Below are 23,820 nucleotides of genomic sequence, written 5' to 3' on the forward strand. Positions count from 1 at the left end.
AGATATCTCACTTCTACCAAGTTTCCTAGTTTGGAAGAGAGTGCTTGGAAAATAACAATTTCCCTTCAGTCTTTATTCTTTCATTTTAGAAATTTTTCTGCTGTTCTGTTTCTAATAAAAAGTCAGCAGGCAACTACTGAGAAAAGATAATTAGTCAAAGACCTTCACAGGAGCCTCACACTGACACAAGAGACATAATCAGAGGCTGTTTCTGAAGCCCTTTTGTGAATTATCTGAAATCTCATGAGCTGTTACATTGGATTATACTACTTACAGATGCAAAGGTAGCAATATCAAACTCATACACATCAAATGGAACAGTGCCTTCTCTTCACAAAGTGCTATCAAGACTTTCAAATTCCAAAGTAAAATTAAACAGATCCAAGCTGTGCTTCTTTCCTCTTCTGATACCCTATTCCATGGTATTTTCTGCAGCAGACTGATAGAGTGTTAAATGTTCTTAATAGTGCTATCTAGGTAACTGTACACTGAGTCTACCCATTATTTTCCCTCTCTGTACTGACTGTCCCAGAGTATTCCGTAGAGCACATAGTAATATCTAAATATTTGGTTGTCTTTCTGATCCATCAGAGTATAAAAATGGACAGGCATTGGGTCTCAAAACCTTTTTGAGAGCAGATTTTATCAGCAGCCATTCACTGGAACTCAAAAGAATGCAGCAGGCAGAGGCAGGCAAAAAGAACAGTGTAGCAGCTGCATGGGTCACAGGTACAGCTACCACTAAATGACCATAAATCCAGCCTCCTGGTTTTGATACGAGGTTGCCCAAGTGAGGACCTGGGGTTTTATTTCATGATTTAGGGCATGTTCTTTTCATTTCCAGAGAAGAAACTTAAAGTGAATCTGTGGATGCATGTAGGGATTTAGTCACCTTCAGACTATCTCTAGGAATAAAAGTGGTAATGAATGTATCTAAAAATCATCTAACTCCTTGTCCTCCCCTGCAACTCCCCCTGAAGCACTAACAGAGTAATTTTCCAATTAAAAACTAGACAGTCCACAAGCTTGCCAGCCACTCATTTGTAAAAAGACACAGGGCACCCATTTTAATGCTGCAGTCACATTTTAATCAAATATTAATCTTTAGAGGTCTTTGAAGGGAGGAGATATGCTCTCTTTGACAAGCTGATTCTTAAAATAACTTTTTTTGCTTTAGCAGTTAACAGGTCAAACGAGAATGCAGCAGGCAAGTCATGGACTAAACAGCACTTTCAACAAAAAAGACTCAGCAACATCAAGCAAGTGTCAGAAAGCACAAGCTGAGGGGGATGGGACAGTAAGCAGGACATGCATTAACTTTCAAAGTTTGCCACTGTCCAATTGTTTTTGGATATTGTGCATGACAGCGCAGGTCATCCACTGGAGCAGGAACCTTCAGACTAGGGGCTGCAATAGCTCAATGCCTCCTTGAAGCCGAAGTTCCATGAGGAAATGTGACTTGATCTAATTTTGGAATCTGGAAAAAAGACAAACATCAGGAAGGAAGTTTAAAAAAAGTTTAAGTCCTTTCAAAGAAAAAGGAAACTCAAACCAGATAAATTCAAATAGCAGTAAGTCACCATCAAACTGCTATGACGTCTCCTTGAGAACAGCACGTAAGAATTGCTTGTACCTCTCTGAAATATTTGAGACAGGGAGCAGGAAGTCACTACAATCTGTGGATGGATTTAGCCCAATGGTTTCCAGCTGTCTCTGTATATACTGGTAGTTCAGATCCTCATTTGTGTACAACACACACAGCTCTACTATGTTAGGTGATCACAGAGCTCCATACTTTCCATTTCAGACTCTCCTATCTATAGAATAACCTTTGTAACTGAGGGCTGGAATACTCCAGACCCCACAGATGATTAAAGCTAACAGACAGGAGATCTGTCACGAAAAAAGAATTGTAACAGAGGAAACTACTTCCAGGTTTCTGGGATAAAGAGATAAACCACTAATTCCACATGAATTCTTCAGTACTGTGCATGCACTGACAGTGAGAACAATTCTCTGTAGGTGTCTGCAGGATTGCTTTGGTCAATTGGGGGTACCCGGTACAGCCTGACCCGTAACGTCACTGAACAACAGGATCAGAGGATCAGTCAGTTCCTGTGATTCACCTGGTAAACACAAGTCTCTCAGGGACTTGTTTGCTGAATCAATTCTCATTTAACATGGGCAGTATTTAAAAATTATTGGGTCACAGAAAAATGAAATTAAGACTTTATTAGCCAAGTCCCAGTTGTAGGAGAGTAAATCCTCATTATGCTGTAAAATGGTCTAATTTATATTACAGGGTTTTTCATATGAGTGATGGATGCATGTTGACCTCATAATGACCCCAGAGAGCAAAGGTTTCCTCCCATTCTCACTTTGTTTGTCTCTCCTGTCTTCTTCCTCTTTCCCCTCCTCCCTCTCTCCCTCCCATCTCTCTTTTTCTCTGAAAGCCCTGTAAACTGTACGGAATTTATTTTGAGCTGGTGGAAAGGGGTTAAATCGGCACAGCAAAGAGTGCTACTACCTCCTCCTTCCCTCATCTCTTCTCCTCCTGCACAGTGGCAAGCCAAACTGCAAAAGCAAAGTCAGAGGAAGGAAAAGGAACAACATAAAGCATTTTTAAAACACCCATTCTGAAATGTTAAAAATTATCAAACATAACTGAATGGAAAAGAATTCCAGCTTGTCTTTTTAAAATGGAAGAACACTGGCTTTAGACTCTACTCCCACCATGGGTATGAAATAGGCACAAGGGTCAATGAGATTTAACATATAAGTAGAGGGAAAAATCCCTATAACAATCTTCTACCATACTGCCATTACTGAATTTTAAGTACAACTTCTCCGACAAATATATTCTATAAACTTCAGACATTTTAGTATACCCAGAGACAGTCTATCCTCTTTTGCTTTAATATGCCCCAATACTCCTGTGATCAATATTGAATTCATAAAGTAAACAAGGTCCAGCTGGGTAAATAATGAGCACAAGCACACCTTAGCAAGTGGTTATTTATCCTAAATCAACCCTCAAACAACGTTATACCCTGTTTCTTGGAATCAGTGTAGTGCTGGAATTTCACATTTCAGCAATACAAATCCATGTCTTTACCACAAGTGCTAATTACAGAGTTCAGCTGCTGCTTCTTCTCTTTTTAAAGTAATTTACAGTTGTTCTCATACAGGCTATGAGTGTTGTCAACTCACCTATGTTTTCAGCTGAGTAAAGTATCTCACGCTTCCCGACTGGGGTGCTACGCAGTGCTGCTGTATGGCCCTTCAGGGAAAGCAGTAGTGAAGCTCATCAGTAGTCATATTTCTGCACTGCCAAAGTTCTGTGTAACCATCAATGAGTCAGTTAATTTTCCCTCTGACATGTGCATGTCAGTGCTAAATCTCTGCATCTGTAAAACACTTTGGGATCCCTGACAAAGAAGGACTTTATGTAAAGGTCAGATGAATAACTTTCTTCTTCAGCAAAACCATTTTAAGATAATTTAAACAGACGTGCAAGTCTAGCAATCTGGAAATTCTCACAGCTGCTGTTTGCTACCTAAACTCTGCTGCTTAGAGTCATGTGTGTTCACATGATCTGCTAAGCTGGGAGCAGGGGGCTGTCTCTTGCTCTTGAACTTTTTCCTCCTGCACTTTACAATCAGTCCAGCAATGCTTTTATTGTGTAGTGCTGAATACATGAGCATGCATGTAAAGGGCATATGATGGACATTGCTTCTAAATGGTTTATAACTAATCTGTCCTTTATTAGCATTTCTTTAGGAATTGAAATAAACTCATTACAATTTCAAGACTTTTTTCTTTTCAAAAACAACCCAAAAACTAGATCCTTAGTTTTTGGTCCTTAGAATTTATACTGCACTTTGCCTTATATGGCAACCACAGAGTAAGGGAACCGTATGTTCGATTTGCATTTTCTCTAGGTATGAAAATAGGTATACTGGTTATCTTTAGACAGTATTTATATCAATTTCACTTTCCCAGGATTCAATATACAGAGCATACCTCATACAGGCTATAGTGTTTTCAAGAGCTATTTAAAGGCTTCCTGTGAGTAACAAAGAAAACTAACTCTCTGGAAAGACACGAAGCTTACAAACTGAAACTCTGATGAAAACTTCAGTAATGAGCATTGAGAAATATAAGTGATCATTATAAGAATAGCATAACCCATCAAAGTCCATAGGTCAGACAGCTTTCTAGTTCTGTGTTGTAACAGAACAGTGGCATCAGCACAGGGCACTACAGGAGAATTAATGACTAGCTGTAATTAATGGCCCTGGGCTATGCCTGAGGCAATCAGCTCCTCCCATCTACTCAGGAATCCCAGGAGATACTCTAGTCTCCTTTGGAACACTAACATCTAGTTTTTAGTAAAATTCTTTCTACACAGAACTTTTGTGCTTAGATTATTGGGAGGACTTTATGTACATACATGAATAAAAATACAGTCAATTAGGGAGAACATATAGGAGTGAAAAGCACTATCAGTGCCTTCAAGACTGAGTTCAATGGGAACAAATGTTCTCAAATAATAAAGAATGCAAGTGGGCTTGTATTTTTGATCACATGCTCTCTACATTTGAGGTGAGACCTATACTGCATTAACAGCTTTCTGTCAGTCTTGCAGCGCTTCAGTTCCTTCAGAAAGTCTGTTCTTCACCCCTGCTCAACTGTGTTGTTCTGCAACATCTCACTTCACTACCACTGCTATGATCACTGCTGTAAAAATGTAAGAGAACCTTTTGGATAGGTGCTAGGCACTTCAAAAATTGGTTATAATGCATGTACAACAAAGATAATAATCATTTTAGTCACCATTGCCAGGAAGTTATCAGCACATTACAGATCTTAATTTGATGTTAAAAAAAAAAGTGGTGATACATCATACGTTGTTTTATTCCCTGCCACAGTCTCTCTTCAGTTACATTTTCTTATTCCACACCCACAGACTCCCTCTGCAAACATTCACCGACTGCCTCTTGGCACAGATAGCAAACACATTACAGACTTTGAGCAAAGAAAAGAATCGACCATTCTTCTCAGGTGAGCTCTGTAATACTGCAATAGACCCTTCAAATCTGGAACCTGGATATTCTCTTCCCTAGAAAAGCCTTGCATTGAAGAATAATCCATTTGACTGAGATGCAATCTGGAATGTTGCCATACACTACAGAAGTAATTCTCAACATGACTAGCAACATGAAACAGAGGTATCTCTGCTGAGCACTACACACCAAATCTCAGCAAGCTCAGCTCCACACTTACATTCAAATACTCTCTACTAACAGCCTACCAATAAATTAACAATCAGCAATACTCTCATCACATAGTATAAAAAATCTTATCTCATGTGTGTTTAGACTTACGGCTTGTTTGGTTGTCACACTTTTGGTCAAATTCCCCATCAAATGCATGCAAGGGCTTTCCCAGTGAGGTCTGTGTGGTCTGTGCATATAATCTAATTGAAAAGGACAAAGTTCTGACTCCTGTAGCCAAATGATGAACATTCTCATTATTACATTTAATTTTTTAAAGACATTGAAAAATCTAACCAGTGTTTGTGTGTTCTTTCAATGAGACAGATCCAATACCAGAACATGGTACTGGCTGTAACAGTTCATTGATTATATACCAACACAACAAAGTAGTAACAGGCATAGACCAGGAAGATTTGCTACCTTATTTCAGAATTGTCCACAGATTACTTTAATATTAAAGCAGATCTGTACCACAGTCCTCTCCACGGTAAAAAGAAGCTGACAATTTTATCACTGCTTATCATGGCCTGGGGAAAATTATGCATTTGTGTACAATTATCAGTTTTCCACAGCCTTTCACTATTTTTTGGTAGTGATGGTGATGCTACTGAGATGATTAACTAACTTCCCTTCAAAAACAGATAAAAACTGAAATGACAGAGTTTCTGGCAAGAGAATTTCTGGCAGAGGAAGCAAAGTAGGAAATGCAGTTTCTGATATAAAACAGCCCACTCTGTCTCATCTGAGAGAAGGCTTGCTGCCTGGGTATTTCTCAAATGAAAAACTGCCAGGGTTTAAAACAACTGAAGCTTTCCTGCTATGAGAATTATGTGCTTTACAGATCATGATAATTCCTGACTAAAATATGAAAGAGTCAGTCTTTCAAACTGTTCCTTTCCTTCAGTGAGGTTACATTTACAGTTCAGTGAGTGGACTTGGATTACAGGGTCCTTTTTCACTTGAAGAGACTGAGAATATTTGTATATATTGCATAAGCAAGATTCAAGCAGTGAACAAAAAATATGGGAAATGTCTCTCTGAATAAATTACTCAGTCCCTCAAGAATTTTCCTTTTATTATCCCTCACACCTTTCTTTCTGCCTCCTTCCTTCCTCCCACCACTCATCATCTGTCCTAGGAAAATATTGCCAGCTTATTCAATGGCCTTGTTAACATAAGAAATTGTTATGGTACATTGGTATGCTGACAAATCGGGTTTGTACTGTTTGTGGTGAAAAGTGCAACCTGATTCTCCATCCCTTCTGCTGGGAGTTCAGCTGGAGTCACTGAGGAAATCCAAAACTGAGGAAGAAACCTGGACTTTTAAAATGAGCACTGGCAGGCCAATACTGATGACTGAAAACAAGGAATAACCACCCCATACTACTTTCCCTGCTGAAGCTGGAAAGCTAATTGGGACACAGCCCAAGAGCAGTATGAGAAGTCACATTATCACTTCTCCCATGGCCTTAATCTCTGTCACTGATGGTAAAGATAAATTCTACATTTTATTGCTCACTTTTCCTTTCAGTGATTGCTCTCTCCATCTCATAGTTATTTGTTTAGATTTTTAGTGCATAAAAATCCTGGCAATGCTACTATGGGCTCTGAGCCATCTGAGCAATCTTCTTTAAATACACTAACACATCATCCATATGGTTATCCAATATGTAACTATTTACCTTCCACGATAATCACAGAGGTAATAAAAACTGTTAAAAGCTTCACAAAACTTCACAAAAGACTGTCACCCTAATTAGGAGTCTATGATTTTCACTGAATAGCAGAGTTTTAGGCATCAGTCTGAATGATCCCCTTTTTGAACATACCTTCATTATTATATGTCTTCCTTAAAAAAGACTGAAAGATCAGATGAGTGGTTGTCCTTAGGAGCTACCTGTTTGAGATCACTGCTGTGTGTGCCCCAGTAGTCTGATACTATGCAGTTCACTATGTTCTGGAAGATATCCACTTCACAGACAACATTTAGCAAGGCTGTGAAGACTATCTGAAAACTAGAAGGAGACATACCAAGGAAACTCCTTTCCAAGTATGATCTTCCCCAGTAGCTTATAATTTTTTAATGGATTTCAACAGAGGTTCCAAATTTGGTAGAGGGCCCGATCAAGGTATAAATAGTTTGTTTTTTATAAAAGCTGTAATTGGTACTATTTCCTTTAGAGTCAATTTAAAATTTTTTTGCCCCTTTCAGAGATTCCCTGTTTCCCTAGAAGACAATAATATTTGGATGAGAAATCACTTTTTTGAGACAGTTACAACATGTATTCTCTTACATCATGTGCAACACTGTCTATCACAATCTTCTATGTGTACTTCTGGCAGTAACTGATGCTGTTGATCGTGGCTACTTTGTACACTGTAGCTTGTGAGCTAACATTTTATGCCAAAAGTTGGTTGTGAGTATTCCAGACACAATTCCGTAGATGGATTAGTGATTATTGAGCTTGTGGAAGAAATCAATGAGCTCTTAGGCCTGCATGCCTATAGTAAGATGGAAGCTTTTTAAGCATGCTTTAAGACCTACAGTACTTAGGTCTCTTGGGATACTTGCAAAATTGTGTCTCTTTTTATCAGAAGTGACTAAACCCAGAAAGGACTAGGAGGAGCAGGAGGATGGAAAGCCATGTCATTCCTTTTCCTGGCCAGCAGATTTCATAAGCTTTGGGATGGGGACACAATATACTCATTGCACCAATATAGAAGTTCAGTCCCTCTGCTATCATGGAACTTGAGAAAGCCTCTTCTTGGGGCAACAGAGTTTTCTTTTGCCACCAATAGAGATAACAGGCGTCAGACTTCCAAGTGGAAGATGTATTGTTTTGTAGACAGAAAACTAGAAGAAATTATATTTAATCGACACAGTTTGAACCCCTATGACTGTACGTTTCTCAGGACAGCGTGTTGTTTGTGTGAGATGCCACCATAGGACTCATGCTGCTTTAAGGTTTCAGGCCCTGCCTTGGCAACTTTGGTTGGCAGGAGCTTTTCCACTGAACTCAAATGTAACAAGAAAATTTTTACGTTGTTTTCCTAAATATCATAAGTAGAAGCAAACTCAATATACTGAAACCGGCATCAGGAGCCCCCTGCAGCTCTAAAAGTGCAGGTATTAGTGTCCATTAGCACATCTTAAAGCACAAGAAACTACTTTGCATAAATTGATTGACTAAAACTGAAGGTGAAAATGAAGACCATGTTGGAGTCCAGTGAAAAAGCTTTTCAGGTACCAGTGAAACAGTGTAACAGACTGATAAACACAGAATTTTACTCTGGGCGAGGAGGATGAGCCTTTTTTTGACAAATAGAAAGTTCATCAAGACTATATTCAGCCCACAACAGACTTTTGTCTCTTCAACTACGAACGAAAATTTTAAAAAGCAGTTACCTAATTCCATTTTTGTCATATGCATTGCAATTAGTTCAGCATCTAATTTAAGTGTGACTGCATTATGAAACTTCACAGAAACACACTGAAGCAAATGCTTGTTTTAAGATCACAACATCAATACAACTATAGAGCATCTTAGCAGATACAGGACTTCTAGCTCTTCAGAATAACTTCAAGACAAGGAAAACTACTTGTTTCATTATCTTTGTAAATCCAAATAATCTTCTGCTGTTCCAATGAACACAGATCACAGGAAAGAAAAGGATGTCTTTATTTTACTAACAGAAGCCCAACTCCATTAAGAAGAGCCAGACTGGTTATATTACTCTGTGACATGTGCAAGGGGAGTATTTCACAAACAAAACATAGGAATCTTTGCCACAGTGTTTACAACTTAAGGCCACATTGGGTACATTAGAACAGACATAACAAGATCAAAGAAATCACCATTCCTCTTTGCTTCCTGTTGCTGTACAGCCTTCCTCTCTTTTGCGTTTATTATTTTCTAAGTCAGACTGCTAAAGCTATGAGTTCCCAACGGGACCCCAGCTTCAGGGGCTAAGTACAACTGAGGGCCTGTGTGATCATCCATATGCACATTTTGTACAAAAATAAACTCTCTACTTGGTCCATGTTTCATCTGCCAGTTGGCTAGATTGGTTATTTATTCTGTTGGGAAGAATGAACACCCTTTTTGCAACAGAGCTTTACCTTCCCTCTTTCTCTATTTCCATCTATCAACCTTGTAGGAAAGTTGCAACTACTAACAGATAAACCTTAACTTTTGTTTTGGCTAAGACCTACAGAAAATACCTGTGTTACAAAATCTGAAACTGACCCATATTCTGAATATTTGAGGTCTGTGAAGGGGATAATAGACACACAACTATCCCTACATTTTTCAGTTGACACAAAAATAAACCATTTGTAGACACACTCATGCAGGTTACTTCTGTTTCTAAGCCTCCTGTTACTATATTTGGCCACAGTCACAATACTATAAAATAAATAGATGTTCTTCTGTATCTTCATACCTACTTTCTCAAGCTCCTATCATTGAAGCACCTTTCACACCTCCTTTTTCATATTTCATCAATTTGTTTGTTTAAAGCCACTATCTTTCCCTAGAAATAAGTAAATAAATATAGAATTATTGGTGGGTTTTTATAAAAGCTTCCAAATTTCCCTTGCTTTCAGACTGCACAGCAAGACCTGCCTTGGGTTTCCCTGCCTTTTTGCCTAAAGCCATGAGAGACAGCCTGAGATTTCACATCAGTAGCTTTTACTAAACGTTCTTCTTCTCTTTGAACAAAGCATCACCTTAACATCTGAACAGTAAAATTCCATCTTTCCTTTTTATTTTCCCATGCATCATTTAAACATGCTGCTCTGAATTCTACAGTTAGAGTATTCCCGAGTAGTTACAATCAACAACATCTTTAAAGTCAGATACAGCAGGAAATGTGTGCTATCCAGGATAGTTTCACACATTTGTTTGCTGTATAGTAGCCTCAATTTAAATATGATAATCTATTTTAGTAAAAACGAACTGAAATCAGATTTACTGCAAAAACTTTTAAAATTTAATTTTCAGACTAGCAATCAATGCTTATTCAGTTTTCATCTTATCCCTGCCTCCCTTTTTGTAGATGTTTAAATGACACTGAATTAAACAATTGCACAAATTTTAAAAAATGTAGGAAAATTACCATCTGCACTAAATTCATGAATAAAAAGGTCCAGAGAAATCAGTCTTTATGAGCATTTGTCTTAACAGAAAAAAATTATAAAAAGCAAAAATTCTCACAGTAGAAATAATTTTTAATTTTTTTTTCTGGCATTCTGTCTTTCAAATCATTTTGAAACATAAATGACAGAAATTAAAAAGGGAACTCTCACTATCATCTCATTCAAAACCTTACTCAATTCCCGAAATATCACTTACAGGATTAAATATTAAAACATCTTCAAAGAAAGAACTCTGTTGAGACACACAGCAATAAGCCTATTACTATTCACAGACATAAACAGTATCTAAATATTATCTGCTCAGTATTACACTCCATTACATTTCCCCTAAATCTTTGCAAAATAAAAATATACTCTGGTAAACAACAAGAATTGCAACAGAGGGAAACAAACAAAAAAGAAATCTTAAACTTACATTGATGTGTTATTATAGGTCGTGCACAGCAAGTAGCCCTACGGATACATTTTAGGTTTTTTATCCATGCTCCGTTCTTGTTGCTGATGTGACCACTTAGGCACATGGTCAAGTTGCAATCAGCTTCCCTCTCAGTGATGTATGAGAGCTGTGCTGATTTATCTCGTCCTTCTGCAGCAGATTAGCACTAATGTTTCTGCTTCTGTATCCTACCTTTCTTCAGCATAGACTCTGCACTATCATTGGCAATCCAAATTAAAGAGCCAGTGAATGTAGAACAGTTTTGGGGTTTTTTTTCTGAAATCATTGCAAAGCAGGTAGTCTCACACAAACAGAATCTTTTATCCATTGAGCCTCTTTTTTAACACTTTTGGCAAGAACAGTAGTCAGAGATACAGAAGAATGGTTCCAGTAAATCTGCTACAGTCTTCTAGTGATTTATTCTGTTAAAGGAATATTCTCCTATGCAGATGGCCCCAGGCAAGAGATGCCTGTAATGCAGCAACGTTTCAGCCAAAATAATGGGATTTTCACTTTGTAACACAAAGGTATTGTGTTACACACAGTGAAACTGAAGTTTAACCCAAAGAAGTGAACAATGTGAAATCAATTCATGCAAACAGGGTTTATGAGGAAAAAAAAGCAAGTTAAGTACCTTATACATTAAAGGTACTTAAAAACTGATCAAGTTAAAAACTATTTCAGTGCCTTACAGTGCATACATTCATTACAAATTCTCTCTTTTTGCCTTAGGATTGACAGATTTTACACTATCAAAAGTATTACAAAGAACCTGACTGAATCTTTTTGTTACTGTTTTCAGTTTGCAGTAAACATCTACTATTTTAGCAGTAAAATACAATTGTTAATTCACAATCTCTCATTTCAAGACACCATGAGACACAGCCATTTAAATTTTCATTAGGACTTAGAAAAGTATTTAGGAAAAAATGGATGTCTTAGACCATCTAGTCTTGAAAATGTGAACATTCTGACAAGTTTGCTCACTGTCAAAATGACTCACATCACTACTGTTCCTAGCTGCTACTCTTTCTGATCACAGAAGTATTTCTCTCTGTTTTTAAGAACCAAATGCATACCTGAATATTAAACAAGAAATATATGCTGCTTAAACATTAGCAATATTTGAGCAGCAACTCATAAAGACCTATTCTGTGTCTATTATCAGCATTCATTTTTAAAAAACATTATATGGAGTGTCTTACCCTAACCAGGAAAGTAACAATGAAATTGTATTAACCCATTACTTTGTAAAAAATGCTACTACAAAAGACTATCTTTGCTCTAATATGAAAGTCTAATGTGGTAACATCCGTTTCAAAGTGCTTTCTGGATTATACATATACTGATTTTTACACCTGCACAGGAGCACACAACCTTGGGGACAGAATGTAAGAAAGACCTAAGCATGATCACTAGCAGAGAATTTATTCAAAAGCAGTTTTAGTTCTAGGCATGGGACTGCATGAGACTACTTCAAGCCACTGCAGCTTTCCTCCTCTTTTTGTGCGCTGTTGATAAGGAATGAAATGTATGACTGAAGAAGGGCATCCAGAGAAAGTGACAATCTCCTGAGGGAAGGTGTGTGAAAAAAAAGCTTCAAGGTACCCCCAATACTGAGCTGACAGCAGCACCTGGACTGATGAACCTTCAATGCCTTCATGCCCTTCCAGCCTTCAGAGAGCAATTTGTAAATGCTGACTAAGCATCTTTTGGGTTTGAATTTGAGAAGTTTCTCTGTGTGAGAGATGCCAACTACCAGACGTTCAAAGAACTGAAAGTCTCTGTTTGAAGAAAGATGGAGGTTGGTGCTACACTCCCATCTGACTTTGAGTCCTCTTCAGGACTACACTCATCCAAAGAGCAGCAATTCTACATTTAGTTGTCTTCCCTCGGGAACAAGATAAAAATTCCCAACTGTTATGTCAGCACACTATCCTAAAGAAATAGCTCTATTCCATTAGCAGTTCTACAGTTAGGAGTATTCCTCCTCTTCTGTGGAGAAACATCCTACAATATCAAAACAGAAAGATTCACTGCATCAGAGAGGGCAGAACGATGTTGACCTTCCTGACAGGGTACCACCAGCAAAACAGGGTGTGACACGGATGTTGCAAACAAAAGTGGAAAGTGCTGTCAGTTCTGAAGGCAATATCAGTTGCAAGGACACTTTTTTCCTCTAAGACCTGAAACAAAATTTGGATCCCATGGTTTCACGTATGTCTTTGCTGTACTAAGATAAAGGTATGTAGCCAAAATAACAAAATCTTTAAATCTGGTGTACAAACAGCATTGGAGCTGCTACTGCAGATACACACAGAATCAATCTCAAAAAAATCAACTCCACTTCAAACATTACCATTTATAATGTCCCCAAATTCCCATCAGATGTTTGTTTGGAACCTCACCACTCTGATGGTCAGAAAGAAACTTCTAATGTACACTCAAACACTCAAGCTGCATTAGTACCCATCTGCTCCTGAGCAGCACTATCCTTTAACAGTTTCTATCCCCTGAATGGTGGTCTTGTGTACTTACAGGCGCCAACCATATTCCATATCAGCTTTCCTATCAACCAGACTAAACCAGACATGCTCTTTTATAATATAACAGTCAGTCTATCTCTCTTATCACTGTAGTCTTTCTCTTCATCTATCCCTGTTTGAGTTCATCTCTTCTAAACCTGGGAGAGCAGAACCATACATACTATGTTCCACTTGGACTGAACACAACAGTTTATTCTGGTAGACCAAACAAACTGTGGTTTTAATACATGGTGCAATAACATGTAAGCCTCCTACTACCTTATCTTCAGCAGCTAAATACTACATATTTATCTGTAATTAAATTCTGACATTTATCAATTGGGATGCGTTAATATGTACTTTCTCTGCTATACTACATGAGGTCACGAAGTTAGGAATTAACACCAATCGGCACTGACTTATGTCCAAGTGGTTTTGGGTAACATTACTGCTGGCCCACTTGTGAACTCCCAGTTTTTTACTGACACATCATATTGGCTTGATAACGTAATTTCCAGTTCTCTGAAGCAAGCTGTTTCCATAACTGTTCAGCAAGGAGGAGAAAAAACAGCCATTGTATCACTGTTTGCCACTAAAAAGCATCATCTGTCCTTTCTAAGCCCCAGTGGTTTCTTTAAGTGTTACACACAAGCTATGCAAACAACACACTAATACTCCAAACATGCAAATGGATTATATGTATTTCTACAGGAAACTATTCAAGGCAATTGAGAGTGTAAAGTCAAACAAATTATCATCTATAATTGACAACATGCAAGTAACTTTTAATTAAACATGACTCTTCTACTGAAAAAAAAACCACATTAAAACCCTACTAAAAGGGAATATAGCTAATGAGGAGGGGGAAGTGGGAGGGGAAGGAATGAACAAAACACTGTTTTGTGAAGAGGGTGTTGTTCACCAAAAAAAAAAAATTTACGAAGCAGACTTTTAAATGTATTTCTAACTAATTATTGATTCAAAGCCCACATCAATTTCAAGCAAAAACATACATGCAGGTAAAAAATGCAGGTTCTCACAACCACAAATAAGATACCAGAACGCTTATTTATGCAAGCAACTGATTTGTTTAAAATGTCAAATATTAGATTGAGACAGGCAGGAAGAATTTTGGAGTTAAAATGATCAACATTATTATTAAAGAATAATATAGAGACATCTAGAACCTATTGAAAACTATACACAGAAAAACCCTAAGCCAATACCCAGAATTTTTAAGCCACAGCTGGAGGCCCATCACAGAAAGGGCACGTAGCTGCTTGTGCTGAGGCCCCAAGAAAGCTTAGTAAAGGGAAATCTCTTCAGTTGAGAATGTGTGCTCAAGTAAGTGTTGCATATGACGCATCTAGACATTAAAGGCTTGTTCAACCATTCAATAATCATCAAAACACTTACAAAAAACAAATGTATGCTGTCTTCTCACTTTGCATATGGAAAAAGCAAGAGGGTGAAACTAAATGTCTTGACCAAAATTGCAATAAGGTGACTTTCATAAGACAGGCTTATATGACTTGCCTTTTTGCAGCTATAAATCAAATAACTCCATAGCAGAGCTGGCACATCTTTAGGCTTTCCACAGGGAAGAAAACAGGAATTTATTCGTAGTCTATCTAATCACTGACAACCCATTCCTCCCGCTCTCATTACATGGAAAAAAAATAAGGGAATATACAAGTTTCCAAAGGCCAACTCAGAGCTTGCCCTACATTTTAACCTCAGTCAGCAAATTATCCTAGGGATAATAGTATTTCTGCCAGCGAAAGCTCTTTTGCAACTATTCCTTGTACCAGTCCTTCATTAGGCTAACTCTGCTACACAAAACCCCCATTTTCTCAACCTAACCCTATGACATTTTCCCCACAACCCAGCCAGCAAAATTTTTAGTAGAGACTATGGTTTTAGTGAGTAGAAGACCTAGTAATGCTTAGGGAAAATAAATCAGTGGGAACACTTTAACTCCAGGTATCCAGTCTACATCTCAAGGCTCTTTCTGCAAGAACTAAAAGGACCTTTTTTCAGAATTAAAGTTGAGCTGGGATTTGAAATACAGAGATCTCTAAAAATCAGGGTAGTCTTCCAGCTGCAAACTGCACAGGCCACAATGTGGGCTATGTAAGCAGCAAGGACGAAGAACAAAACTGAAACGATTACATGTTGTCCCATGGGCTACAGAACCCACTTGCCAAACAAAACTTTTCTAAGAACCTCTGGAAAAAGCTGAGTATACAGAAAGCACAAGCCTGTATCTTATCCTTCTGAAGGCTTTTCCTTAGAACAGTGTTACAGTTTCTCACTTTTCTCAAAGTGGTCATCTAGGTCTGCTTGCATTTTAGTGTTGGTGTTGTGAAATGTCCCTTTCCCACTTCACATCAAAGCTGCAGACAAAATAAGAGGTGACAGTTATAAACTATCTTACTGAGTGGCAATGTAATAGTGTAAGTGTTTTATTCCTTACTTTCCCTTAAAGAATCTCTGGCACGCTGAATCTATCATTAAATGTATACTTAAAAACCAAGAGATATAAAATTAGCTTTATAGCCTTCAGCCCCAGACAGATGAACTAGCTTCCTCATTTGATAATGGTGTATCTGCCCAATGGACAGATATGGCCCCACAAAAAGATGTTTAGCTTCAGAGAGCCCGTGTGTAAAGGCCACTGTAAGACATGTTAGACATCACTTAAAAAATGTAAGAGGCCAAAATCCAACTTGGGTGAAGAGAACAGGGAAAAATAGTTTTAGCAAATGGAGACAGATACCCTAGGTAAAGAGGTAACATTTCATACACTGCATGTGGGATAGGTTTCTTATCCAGAGATCAATTGCCGTGAGTTGTACCTTAGGTATAATAACTTTCTTCACCTGCAACTAAGTTTGGAATAAGTAAATCCAGACATGACAGGTACACTGTTTCTTTTCAATGGGTATTCTTTCCACTTTTTTTTTGTTTTTAACAACCGTGGATTTAATTGTAAGTCATGATACTTAGTGTATTTTTTTCACTCTTCTATGCAGAAAAGTTTCTGTAAGTTTCAGGTTCCTACCAGCACCCTCTAATCTCAATCAGTAAGATTTGCATAAGGCAGTTTTCTTAAAGAATTGTGCAGCAAAAGGAAAAATGGCAATCACACACTAGTAAGAAGTCAAGATTGTAAAGAGGAGATGGACATGGCACTAAAATGTTACTGTAAAGTGAGCTATGGTTGTTGAGTATTACTGCATTTTGGAGATCAGACACTGTGAGAACATAAGTAACAGTCAGGAGGGCCAACAAGAATCAGGTTTGTTGAGTGAAGGACACAGAATCAAGAGTTATTTGCTTCAGCCATGTCTCAGGGAGAAGCATACGATTAATGATCCAATTTTTGATGAGCAACTTCATTCTGAAGACGAAATGAAGTTGCTGAGTATACTTCCACTTCAATATTTACAGAAATTCTGCGCAGAAGGAGAGTGGAAATAATTTCTACTGGTCATTGAAATGAAATTCACATGCTTTGAATGTTGCAGCTTCTGTAGAATACCGTGTATAATTACTATTTGTGCTTTATTTTCCTGAATTAACTGATTAACTTGATTAACTGCTGCTAAACAGCCAGCCAATTTTTGACTGGAAAACAAGATGTAACATGAAGCAAAAAGGTGAAGCTAGAGGTGAATTTTGGGTCACTCCTTCCCCCTCATGCTTTCTTACAACATGGGCACAAAGGGATATTCCACAAAAACCAAAACACATCTGCAACATGTGGAAATTTATACTTTATCAAAATGCAGTCATCAACACTGTTCACTGAGACAAGAGATCATTCACAATTTATTGGTTTTACTTACTTAATGATGTACACATTGATAGAGGGGCAAATGTAGCAGAACAGTGATCATGCTAAGAGGTCCTTGTGAGGCAGTGCCAATAAAACCCTTAATTTTCATTAATTTAAGTGTTAGTAGATGTGCCAAAGAACGGAATGCAGGTTGCACCAGTTTATGCTGGGTGTATTCTGTCCTGGGACAACTAGGAATAACTCACAAGAGGAATGAAAACAGGTAAAACAGAAAAATAAATGGAATTACATATTCTTGCCAATACGTTATTTTCTAATACACTTTTCCTTCTTTCATTTGAGAGTGAATTTTCCCAACTGATTCTGTAAACCTTTACAATACTAGAACTGCAGTAATTTTCCATTCTTTTCCATCCAATGCACATGGACGCCACTAACCACTTCAGATCAGGCTTTATATAGCACCACATAGTAAGGTTCCTTAAAATTAACAAAAACCCAAAAATGCTTGGAAATTATTCTTCAAGACTGAAGCATTAAATATCTCTACTCTAAGATCAGACAGCCCTCACTTATAGTTAAGAGAAACAAATCTGCAAAGCAGAAAAATGGACTTAACCAAAGCTGGAGGCTTTAAATACGGTTATGTGGGTTGCTGTTGGTTTATTTTCTTTTAATCACTGAAGTAGACGAAGAAAGAAATGTAGTAGCTGTCACCTATCTGGATATCAGTAAAATATTTAATAGTCATAGCTCCTTTTAAAAACTGAAAATGCCTTGGGTAGAAGCAGTGTCATGAAAATTAACAATTAGCCACATTACTGCAAACAAAAGATAATGAAACATGGCAACACATAAAAAGGTGGCATCTAAAGAAAGTGGGAAACGGCTGGGTTCTGGTTTTCTTTTTCTTTTTATTCATAATCTCAAAGAGAGAACAAACAACTTGATAACATGAAAACACTGGAGAAGGAGAAGACAAAAAAATGGACAAAAAATAAATGTAATATGTAAGTCTCTAGGGAATCAGAAATGCTGAGAAAAAGATACATTTGGAAAAATTCAATGGAGACATTATTTGCATAGAGCTAGTGACTGAGCAAAGTCTAGGAAGCAATAATCCTAACTTGGAGTATACAAGCATGCCTTCCACTGTCATCATTTGTACCTCTGTATAGGTATCTATGTGAGCTTAACTAGTGACAGTTTTTCTACAATGGCAAAATGCTCTTTTCTCAACAATTATCAAATGCTAGCACGTAAAACTGACAGTAAACATCAGATTAGGTATGTTCCAGACACATATGAAAGACAGGGTCATAAAATTCTGTGTTCCAGAGATCTCATACAAAGAAGCATGATGGCATTTCCAGTAATTTAAGAATAGTCAGGTGATTTTTTTTTTTTCTTTTAATTATGGCAAAACATAGACATGACCACAGTGTGCAAACGGGGATGGATATAAATACTGAGGACAGTGAGAAATCATCCAAAGGACATGAAAGCAGTTCACAAAAGAACCAAAGAATGAACTCTGAAAACAAATTCTGGAGGGGAACTCAGAATAAATTTGTTACTAGCATGTGATGCACTTGGCCGTGGAATGTCTCTCTAAAAGTAGCACCCATTCACAAGCCATTTGGCATGGATATTTAAAATGTGCAAAGACAAAACTTTACAGAGCATACAATACAGACCAATAGCTCTTCGGTGGAGAGATGGAGAGAGCACATAAAATCAGAGAAATGGAAATAAAGATCTCTTTAAATAAAGACATCATTTTACTTCCAAAAGAAGGGACAGAACTAGTCCTACCCTTGGAGACTGATGGGGAGGAAGCATGAGGGGCTTTTATTTACACAGTACACAATACTGTCACACTCCATTTTTACAGTACATAAACAGTTTGAAGGTTTTTCTACAGTATTGTCTGAAAAAGCAGGTACTGGTCATAGCAAGACACAGAAGACAAAGTACATGGAACATTTTGCCACAGGCACAGCAAATTCTACTGTCCATTATTGCAATGAAATTAGTGTAATTAGAGTGGTTTCACTTAAAACAAAAGAGTAAACAACACTTACTGGAACCCTGCTATCCTGTTTTAAGTTTCCAGATATTTAATCCATGCTGCTGTTCTCTCACTGTGAAGAGAATCTAACAAAATAAGAGTATCTTCCCCCCAGTTTTCTTATGCAGCAGTCTGTGAGTAATGCCTAATGTAAATAGACAAGCACTGCTGCGGCAGTAAAAATGACAAGATAAAGGACCTACTAAAGAAGGCGGCACATTCATGACCAGTAATGCAGCAGTTTGAAAATAAAAGTAGTAATACTAAGAGATGTTCTTTCTATAGTATCAAAACTTCAATATATGTTTCTATTTATTTTCATCACACTGAGCATATCAATCTTGGGCACAGTCACAAGGACATCTCTTCTAGCAAATCCTACTCACAATAAACAAGCCATTCAAAAATGTTCATTTAAAAAGAACACATCTAATATAAAGATAGCATTCATTATTACTTTAACAACTTTCAAAGAAAGAATTCTTTCTTCCCTCTGTATTCTTTGGAATAATAATTTTCATTTATATATGTGGCAACAGCATAATCAGATAATGAAGATATGCATAGGTAGACTGAAATAAGTGTTTTAGCAATAAAGGTATACTTCAGGATACAGGAAAAATCAACAGAAACGTTAACTGGTGAAGACAGAAGAAACATGCTAATGCTTTGCTTTAGCTGGGGACAAGAAAGAATAAACAGTCAATCACAGTCAAGTATCTATTTCTTTCTAGACATTTGATACTGTATTTACACATACATACTACCATAGAGGGCGAGCTTTGCCATTATTCTGTCCCAGGGCAGCAGGCAAATATAAAGTACCTCTCCATCTCCCTGCAGCAGCTACTTGCTAGAGAACAGTTTCACAGATTGGTTTTTGAGAGTTGTTTATTCCCACACTAAAAAGCAGAAACTTCATATGAGTAGTATGAATTATTTTGTTAAATAAGAAGAGAAAATATAACTCGTGGTCTGCTTCAGGATACCACAACCATTCATTACATTTTATTCAATAAAAATTAACTCAATTCTTACGCAAAGACTTTGCCCATTTAATGGATACCAGGAAAGGAAATTCACCTACCATTTTGTAATGATACTCGGATTAACAGTATGGATGACCAAGTAAAATCAATGTGTTAGAGAATTCTTGTGGTAGGAAAATATGCATTCCTACCATTGCTAGGGCTTGAAGCATTTTCAGTACTTTCATTTCCTCACACCTTCCCACAACTTTAGTGTGCAAAGTTGACAACAATCCACTCAAGCATCAATACTTATGGGCTGATCGGTAGCATGTATCAGCCTTTGAAGTCAAATACCAAGTAGATCTTCAGAAAGGTTAAAAGGCAGAAAAATCCACATTCTCTTGTTAAAATAGGAAAAGTTGGTCTCTTAGAATAAAATTATACCAAGTACTTTTTGTATATGAGGTCAGATGGAGGTAACACCCTCCATAAGGCAACTCCATCTGGCAGATGTATGTAAATACATCAGACAGAAACAAAAATGAAAGTTTTGATGTGAATTTCTATTGTAATCTCAAATCATATAATCTTTCAACCATACCACAGCAACAGCACAAGTAAATGCCCCAGCTATTTATATGCTCAGATTAAAGTGTAGCTCTTCCTTGATAACTCATTATGTAAAATGGGTACAGTAATCAATTCTGCTACTGCATCAGTGTATTCAGACATATCTTCTTAATTGTCCACTCTTTTACTACATTTCACTCCCTTAGCTCTGCAGAGCAATGTGCTAAGAAATACTAAGTGATGGCATAATTCTCACCACCTTCAACAGCACAAGAATTATTTCCTAACTTCTTCATGATTGATGGTTATCTAGTAAAATCTAAATGTCACAGATAAACCTAAGGAGAAATACCCAATAAAACCTTAAGCGGAGATCAACAAAGGTTCCATTAAATGCTAGCAGGAACAAAAGTGACAAACGTATAAAGAGAAACCATATTAATCAATCTGTAGAAGAGACAGATACCAGAAAACTGTCTGAGAAATGAGGGCAGAAAGAAAAAAGGCATTTGAAAAATGTTCCATGCTTCTAGAGAGGATACAGCCGCTTGAAGGGTATTGGCAGAAAGGAAGAAAAGAGAAAATAAGTCTGTAGTGAGCTTTTAATCTTTCCTTAATTGTACTGAGAGTCTCCAGCATCATCCCCAGAGAGAATTAAGCATAAAAGACTAAGTTACTCAAACAAGTTCCTTTATAACAAGTCCTTTCAGAACAGCATGACTTCTTTGAAGGACTCAGTTTCTCAAAGACTAGGTCACACAAAAATCATATTGTAATGAATATTTTTTTATGCTAAAACAAAACTACTATATTGGACCTGATTCCACAAACCTGCACTCAGGAATATGTAGATAAGGTTCTGTGGGAATTAACAGAATAGTTTGTCTATTTTGGTTAATACTTCAAGAAAATGGTTTGCACTGGTCATCAGAAAAGATATTTTCAAAGGTCAAGAGAGTGGTGGTATGCAAAATTAAACAGAAATTACTCAGGAAATGGTCAGAGGTTAAAATGTAAGCAAGCTGAACTGTATCAGTAAGTACTAAATGCAGGATGGCAAGGTTTCACTTTAAATGCTTATTATTTATCACCCTCAACTGTTATATAAGCCTGGCTTAGAGCTATGTACAGCATCTAGAAAGAAAAGAGAGTTTTATCAACTTAATTTGAAATTAAGAGTAGTAAAGTTCATTCAGAAGATATTTAGTGAATAAACTTTTATTTGTGAGTTTCAGCTTTCTTTCAGTTTCTTCACTTGGGACTTAACTGAGAAAGTATTTTAAGCAGAGTTCAGAGGAAATACACACTAATGGTCTTATCTAATCAGGCATGGGATAAAGAATAAAGAAACTGAGCCTTAAGCACTACACCAGACTGATGGTATGAATCCATGTATTCTGCTAAACCACTGATTTCAACAACAGCCCGTAACAGAAATACTAGATGAAAACTCAAATTTTGTGAACATCCGATTTATGACATAGTTCAGAAATACATGGAACACATGTCTTAAAAGGCAGCACATCTTACGTGGTGTTCTTGCATATTTGTGGCATAAACAACCATTCACAAAAAGAGAAAAACTTATCCATAAGCAGACTTGCTTCCATAAATCCCCTTGACATTTAAACATTTCTGAGGGTCAGCAGGCCCTTTCACATTGCTGGTGAACAGATTTCTAGGAATTTTGTAGCTCACTGAACTAATGGAATTTGAGCAATACTCACTAACTCTGAGAACTGCAACTGCAGAGTTTTACTACTCAGATTGAAATGAGGATTGGTTCAAGAGCAAGCACGTGGACTATTTAGGGTTTTTGAAACCTCCTTCTTCTCTTGATATCTGGGACTGGCCATAATCAGCACAGATGACAGGCTGAGTCCTGTAATTCTTATTCTCTGCCATAGGAGAGATACTCCACATTTAGGTCTTAGTTTTCTGTATCTTCCTTTTTAAGTGTACCTCAGGGATGCCTAGAGTTCGTAAGGCTTTGATATGATTTGCCTCAGTACAATTATTGGGCTGACCATTTTGTTAAGCACCCCTGAACTACTTAGCCACAAAATCATTTGAGTGATTCCAGCCTCTTGGCTCTCACATTGTATCAGCTGTGTCAGTGGGTAGAAACTGTTACAGAAGGGATAAAGCTAAAGAGAATTGAAACCTACTGCCACCAGCCTGTGCTGCTTATTATACAAGGAGAAAAAAGTAATTAGCAATTACCTGGGTTGAAATCTCACAAAGCTCATAGATTTAAATATGGTAGTGTTTCACCATGGATGAAAAGTGAGGAGGAACCAGGCTAAGATTTCTAATAATCCCTGAACTCTGATTATGACCAGGAAAAGATATCCATGAGAACTGTACTATCTAATGCAAGCAAAGAGCACTCTTCTTTTGAACCCATTTATTAATCCATATGCCTAAACAATTCATAACGTCTGAGGTTTAGCTTGTTTTAAGTTGCTGAATGCCCATTCAAGGGAGTACTTACTTAAGAAGAGAAGAATTTACATTCGACTATATAGGTAGGACTTGTATGTTTCATTATTCTTGCTATATGAAAGTGAACATTTTTACTATATTTTTACAAAATATTTTGTAACTACACCAGACTCTGGGAATAAAAAGTAACAATACATATTGCAATGCAACAGCCTAGATTTCAGCTTGCGGTAATCTGTTTAAGATCTTCCACTGCCACAGATCCCATTGTTAAAGATCTCTAAATTCCTTTAATGCTGGCAGGGCTAAGCTAATGGATTTTTAAAATGTCAATATTAAAACATATCCATTGATCCAAGAAATGGTACCATATCATTTGCCTCACCTATTATATAGTACAAGCAGAAAGCACCCGTTCAAATGCAGAATGCAAGCACGCACTGTCTACAGCAATGCCTTGGAGGAACACACCACTGTATCAACTGCAGTAAAGCAACAAAAAACTCAAGCTTCTAAGGGCTTACTATTTTCTCAATAACCTGGAGACAAACAGTAATAATAGA

At 37.3% G+C, this 23,820-nt stretch overlaps 1 protein-coding gene across 4 annotated transcripts in view; it reads right to left on the reverse strand.

The window, feature by feature from the left end:
• The window catches only part of RAPGEF4 (Rap guanine nucleotide exchange factor 4), a 157,354-nt gene that overhangs the window by 100,698 nt on the left and 32,836 nt on the right, over nt 1-23,820 (reverse strand). Inside the window, exon 1 of one of the 4 annotated variants that reach the window (XM_048310070.1) lies at nt 10,853-11,037. The exons of the other annotated variants lie outside the window; for them this stretch is intronic. The gene's annotated coding sequence lies outside the window, so the exon portion shown is untranslated. Of the gene's footprint in view, nt 1-10,852; nt 11,038-23,820 lie in introns of those variants that run through there. 4 annotated transcript variants of the gene reach the window in all.

This window comes from Corvus hawaiiensis, chromosome 7 (assembly GCF_020740725.1).
Source record: "Corvus hawaiiensis isolate bCorHaw1 chromosome 7, bCorHaw1.pri.cur, whole genome shotgun sequence".
Lineage (NCBI taxonomy): Eukaryota > Metazoa > Chordata > Aves > Passeriformes > Corvidae > Corvus > Corvus hawaiiensis.